Below are 6,282 nucleotides of genomic sequence, written 5' to 3'. Positions count from 1 at the left end.
TCCTTTCTTGAGGTATCTTTATTTGGTTTGGGGATTAATGTGATACTGGCCTCATAGAAGGAATTTGGAAGAGTTCCATCTCTTTCAATTTCCCGGAACATGTTATGCAGTATTGGTATTAGTTGTTCTCTGAAGGTTTTGTAGAATTCAGCTGGGAACCCATCTGGGCCTGGGCTTTTCTTTGATGGAAGAATTTTTATTGCCATTTCTATTTCTTTGGTTGTTATTGGTTGGTTTAGGCTTGCTATGTCCTCTTGGCTAAGTGTAGGAAGGTTAACTGTGCTTGGAAATCTATCAATTTCTTCCAGGTTTTCAAGTCTATTGGAGTATAAATTTTTAAAGTAGTTTCTGATAATATTTTGAATTTCTTCACTATCTGTGGTGATATCTCCTTTTTCATTTCTAATTTTGATAATTTGAGTTGATTCTCTTTTTCTTTTGGTTAGGTTGGCCAGGGGTTTATCAATTCTATTAATCTTTTCAAAGAACCAACTTTTTGTTTTATTGATTCTCTGAATTGTTTTTTTGTTCTCTATTTCATTTATTTCTGCTCTAATTTTGATGATTTCTTGCCTTCTGCTGGCTTTGGGAATAGACTGTTGCAGAATTTCTAGATCCTTGAGCTGTGTCATTAGGTTCTTTACTTGGTGGTTCTCCGTCCTTTTTATGTGGGCACTCAATGCAATAAACTTTCCTCTTAGTACTGCCTTCATGGTGTCCCATAGGTTTTGGTAGGTTGTGTCTCTGTTTTCGTTTGTTTCCATAAATTTCTTTATTTCTTCCCTAATTTCTGCTCTTACCCATTCGTCATTCAATAGTGTATCATTCATTCTCCATGAATTTGAATACTTTCTTTCGAGTTTCCTGTTGTTGATTTCTACTTTTATTCCGTTGTGGTCTGAAAAGATGCAAGGAATTATATTACATTTTTTGAATTTGCTGGTATTTTCTTTGTGTCCCAGGATGTGATCAATTTTGGAGAAGGTTCCATGGGCTGCTGAGAAGAAAGTGTATTCTGTAGTTCCTGGTTGAAATACTCTGAAAATGTCTATTAGGTCCATTTGGTTTATGGTTTCCCTTAGTTCTAAAACGTCTTTACTCATCTTTTGCCTTGAAGATCGATCCAGTGGTGTGAGAGGCGTATTAAAGTCTCCCAGAATTATTGTATGTGGGTCTACTTGGGATCTTATGTCCAGAAGGGTTTGTTTTACAAATGTGGTTGCACCCATATTTAGGGCATAAATATTTACTATCATTATATCTTCTTGGTATAGTGTTCCTTTTAGTAAAAGGAGGTGCCCTGATTTGTCTCTTTTGATGTGTTTTAGTTTAAAGTCTGTTTTGTTGGATATTAGGGTTGCTAGCCCTGCTCTTTTTTGGTCACTGGTGGCATGGTATATCTTTTTCCATCCTTTCACCTTCAGCCTGTGAATGTCTTTGGCTGTGAGGTGTGTTGCTTGCAGACAGCATATATTTGGATTATGTTTCCTAATCCACATTGCCAATCTATGTCTTTTGATTGGTGAGTTAAGTCCTTTGACATTAAGAGATATTATTGAAATATGATTTTTGTTTTCTGCCATTTTGTGTTCTGTCTACTCTTGGGTGGTGTGATCTTTCTTCTTTACTTAAATGGCCCACTTATTAACTTCCTCTCTTCTCTGATTCTGAAGTCTGCTTCTTTTTTCTTCCTTATGGTTTATTTCTTTAAGAATTTTCTCTAGTGTTGGCTTTGAATTCATGAATTTTTTGAGATTCTGTTTATCGTGAAAGATTTTGGATTCACCATTGATCTTGAATAGTAGTTTTTCTGGATAGATTAGTTTGGGCTGGAAGTTATTTTCTTCCAGGGTCTGAATCACGTCGTACCAGTCTCTCCTAGCATTCCTGACCTGGGTTGTATAGTCTGGGGTGATTCTTATTGCTTTGCCTCTATATGTCACCTGTCCTTTTGTTCTCGCTGCTTTTAAGATTCCTTCCTTAGCCTCTATATTGGTCATTTTGGTTATTATGTGGCGTGGAGTGGTTTTTCTTTGGTTTTGTCTCAGTGGAGTTCTGTATGCCTCCTGGACTTGAAGATCGAAGTCTCTTTCCATATTTGGAAAATTCTCTGAGATTATTTCCTTGAAGATATTACAGATGCCCTTGGTCTGTACCTCTATCCCTTCCTCAATGCCTATTATCCGTAGATTAGGGCGCTTCATATTATCCCATAATTGCTGGATGTTTAGGTTTTGTTGCTGTAAAGATTTCTGTATATCGCTGACTGTGTTTTCGGTTTGGGATTTACTGTCTTCTAATATTGATATTCTGTTTTCCATTTCATCTAATCTTCCAGAGTTTCTTTCAATTGCTGTCTTCATTTCACTTATTGCCTCTTTCATTTCATTCCAGACCTCTTTCTGATTCTTTTTTAGTGTTTCTAATTCACCTTTAACCTCCTCTACACTTGTTTTGAATCCTTTCATCATATTGAACAACAAGATTCTGAACTCCCCTTCTTGCATTTCTAGTAGGTCAGTATTCGTGATTTCTGCTGTCTCTTCATAATTCCTGGTTCTCATATTTGTAGTGTTCTCTGTCCTGTTTTTCTGGTTTCTACCCATCGTTCGTGAGTATTATGCTTAGTCAAATCTTAATATTAGGAGTTGGGGTATCGGCTAGTCAGCAGAGCCTTTCCAGTGTTGAGGGTGGGTGATGTGGGAGGAGCTGGGGTGATTAGTAAAGGAGTCGGATTAGGTAGAGGATATGTTTAGGTTGAGAAAGACTTTGAGTATCGTAAGGTGAAATCTTGCTAGGAATGAGAGAGAGTTAACTACTAGGACTCTTGTCGTTCGTGGAGTAATTATGAATGTAAGAAATACTTAGAGTATTAGACCAGGAGGTATATTATGTGGAAAAGTTTTGGGGGAGAAAAGTATGTAGGGTTAGTGTGGGAAGGTTTGTAAATAGGGGTGATGGAAGGAGCAGACAGACACAAAAAAAGAATAGAAAAAAAAATCCACACAAGATACCAAGACTATTATGTAATCCTAGAAAAAGGGAGGAAGACCAATCAAAGGAGGAGAATGAAAATAAAGGAAGGAAAGAGGAAGAAAGAGGACAAAAGAACAAGAATAAAATAAAAGGAGCTAGCAGCTGTGTGAAATAAAAAAATAAGGCAAACTATCCAATATATATATATAAAAAAAAACAACATGTGAAAGTAAGAGAAGTGTGGGTTGAAAGAAAAAAAAATAACACAGCAATAACCATACCAAAACAAAAGCACTGTAAAAGCAATATAAAACAAAACATCCACATTAAAAGTAAAATAAACAGCCCTCCTTATTTACGCATATGGGGTCAGGCCTATATAATATGTGCGTATGTGATTGCTTTAGTAACTTTCAGAATACCATCCAATGTCTCTTAGTTTTCTTTGTACTCTATTTTTTTTATCTTCTTAGGTCACTCTGGGTGTTTGGACACCTTCTCTCCTTTAGCTGCTTTAGGTTTATGTGTCCGGATGTCTGGTTTCACTTTTATTTGATTCTGTACAATTCACAGGTTCTGCGAAATTCTAACCTGTGGTCAGTACTTCTGCACTCACCACCCTAGACTCCAGCCTGTGCTTCCCTACGACACGGGTGGAGCATGACCAAGGTATAATTAGAACCTCCCCCTGAGGTCCTGTGCAGATATTGTGGCCCGATGGATTTTCCTGTGTCTCTAGAAATTCCAGCTGGGTTAGCCGGTGTGGTCCCAAGATGTACCCTGGGCAAATGGGTGCTGGTTCCTGGGTGCCCACGCTTGCTGCCAGAGCTCTGCCTATTCCAAGGGTGCAGGCTGGGTGTGCTGCTTTTACTGGACCCAGGAGTGAGTGGATGCAGCTGTCTGTTGCTGCTGGTATGCTCTTCCAAGGTGTGTTGAGCTGAGTTCTCACTTAGAATTAAGCCTCTGGCTAGCAGGAGGTTGGGAACACCCAGCGGTGGGCCAGGAGTGCAGGATAGGTGCTCAAGGATCCAGTGCGTGGTGCCCAGTAAAGGCCTCTGCCTCCTGCGGGACGTAGAAACTGGGGGTGCCCCAAGGAGATTTCCGGTTTACACAGGGCTTTCGCAGCCTTGAAGGCAGTCTCTGGCAAGGTGGCGGGGGGGGGGGGGGGGCTAGACACCCAGGTAGGCTCCAATTTAGTGGAGAGAGTGGGACAGGCAATGACTGCTAGCTGGAACCAGGGCGCCGACAAGGTGCGCAGAGGGGAGTGCCTGGGTCTGAGGCTTGGGCGTGCTGGGGGGTTGGAGTGCAGCGCACAATAGGGTCCGCACTTCCCGTTGCCCGCAGGTACCTGTCTTCCTTGGTTCAGGATTCGTGGGAGTCTCTATGCTGTTGTGATCCAGTCGCTGGTGGGCACACAGAATTCTGACGTGGGAGCTGCTCGCTGTTTTCAGTCCCGGATTATCTTGCTGCGGGACTATCGGGGCTATCGGGCAGGCAGCTCCGCGGGCCCGCGAAAGCAGCCTGCGGCCACCGATCAGCGTTTGCAGCTGGTCTGGTGTCGGGTCTATGTTCTTCTTCTTCTTCAAGTTCAGAGTTCCCCCGAGGTACCAGGATTTGTTTTGGTTCCTGGTATGTATTTATTTTGTTGATTAAGACACAGCTTTCTAAGTATCTGAAGTTTTATTTGCTTCAGCTACTGAGGAGTACTGTGTCCCTCAGTCGCCATTTTGAAAAAAAAACTAGGAGAACTATTTGAATAAAGGGAGAATCTGGATTCAGAAAAACATTTGCTAGAGTAACAAACATAAAGTGTGTATTAGTCAACAAGGCCTTTACTCTCTTGACCACACATATGTAAAAAATAAACTACACCTCTTACTTTCCTTCTTCCTCATATTTATAATACCTCCTTGCAGAGTATCACTTACCCATGTAATTAATATATTCGTCACTCTGTCTTCCAAATCACTAATCAGTTTTTTTACAAATTTTTAATTAACAGGATCAGACATAGCATCACACACAGTCGCACACCATATGGTATATTCTCCCAAGTACTGTTTATTATTATTATTTTATTTATTCAGATCTTGTATATAGGCATAGACATGTTCCTACATGAATCTCACAGGTCATAAAATCTATTTCTTTCATTTTAACTGAAGAGAAAGTTAAGGCCAAGAGAGGTTCTGTGATTTTTACAAAATCAGTTATTGTTCTGAATATTTACTGAATAATCTTAGACTAACCACTAACTATTTCCCCTGCAGATGCACTATTTGAAATCTGAAAGGGGTAATGCTGCATGCAAGCAAAATTAGAAGGAAAAATATTTTGTGAAGTAAAATTTTCCAAAATCTTCCTACAAATGGGTCAAAAATAATGACATCCATGAACTTGAAACCCAAAGGACATGCCCTTTCAAGTAGAATCTTCAAACTCATATGGTTTTAGGTTCAGTAAAGGATGAGTAAAGTGGGATACAAAATCAGAAGGTTTTTCACTTTATCAGAGTGTAAAGTTCACCCCTTTCAAATAATGCTGTGTACATACATGAGATAATCAACACTGACCTCAATAATGGGCATGAGGAGGGGAAAGGAGCAGGGTGGGACTGGGAGAGACGCACCAACTGCTTTGTGCAAGCATGTCTCTGTCACTCTGAACATCATTACAATGTATAACTACAATTCCCAGTTAAAAATTTAAAAGTCAAACTAAAAAAAAAAAAAATGACTTGAAATCCAAGGGTAAAAGAAGAAAGAAGAAAAAGGAGACCGGAAAGGAGAGGGAGAAGCATCAGAAGCAGTTCTGTGGGCTGCAAGTCAGTTTCAGGCAGAGGTCACATTTGCAATATTTTAAATCATGCAGAATGAACTAAATTATACAAATAAACTAAATGTTTAAATTCATTTTGAAGGAAAGGTAATATATGTTCACATAATATCCTACACAAAAATAATTCAACATGTTTTCAAGATAAAAGCAATAAAGTCAATAGTGTGCAGGAAGTTATACTTTGATGCACTTCTGATCCAGACACATAGGAATAAAATATATATAGGAACAAGCAAAGGTGCATAACAGGATCAAATGCAAAATGAAACACATTTTAACAGAAAGAGAAAAGATATCCAAGAGACTGAGACCTAAAGCCACAGGTCATTTGAAATGAAGAGAGCAGGAAATAGTGACTAAAGGTTCAGCCCTTGGGAGCCAGGAAGACAAAACACACTCTTCTCTTCCAGGTGAGCCATGCACCACTGTGTAAAGTTAAGGACAGGAAGCACTTGTCTATAACCTACA

This window comes from Muscardinus avellanarius (assembly GCF_963383645.1).
Source record: "Muscardinus avellanarius genome assembly, chromosome: 1".
Taxonomy (NCBI): Eukaryota; Metazoa; Chordata; class Mammalia; order Rodentia; family Gliridae; genus Muscardinus; species Muscardinus avellanarius.
Note: the sequence above shows the minus strand (reverse complement) of the source record.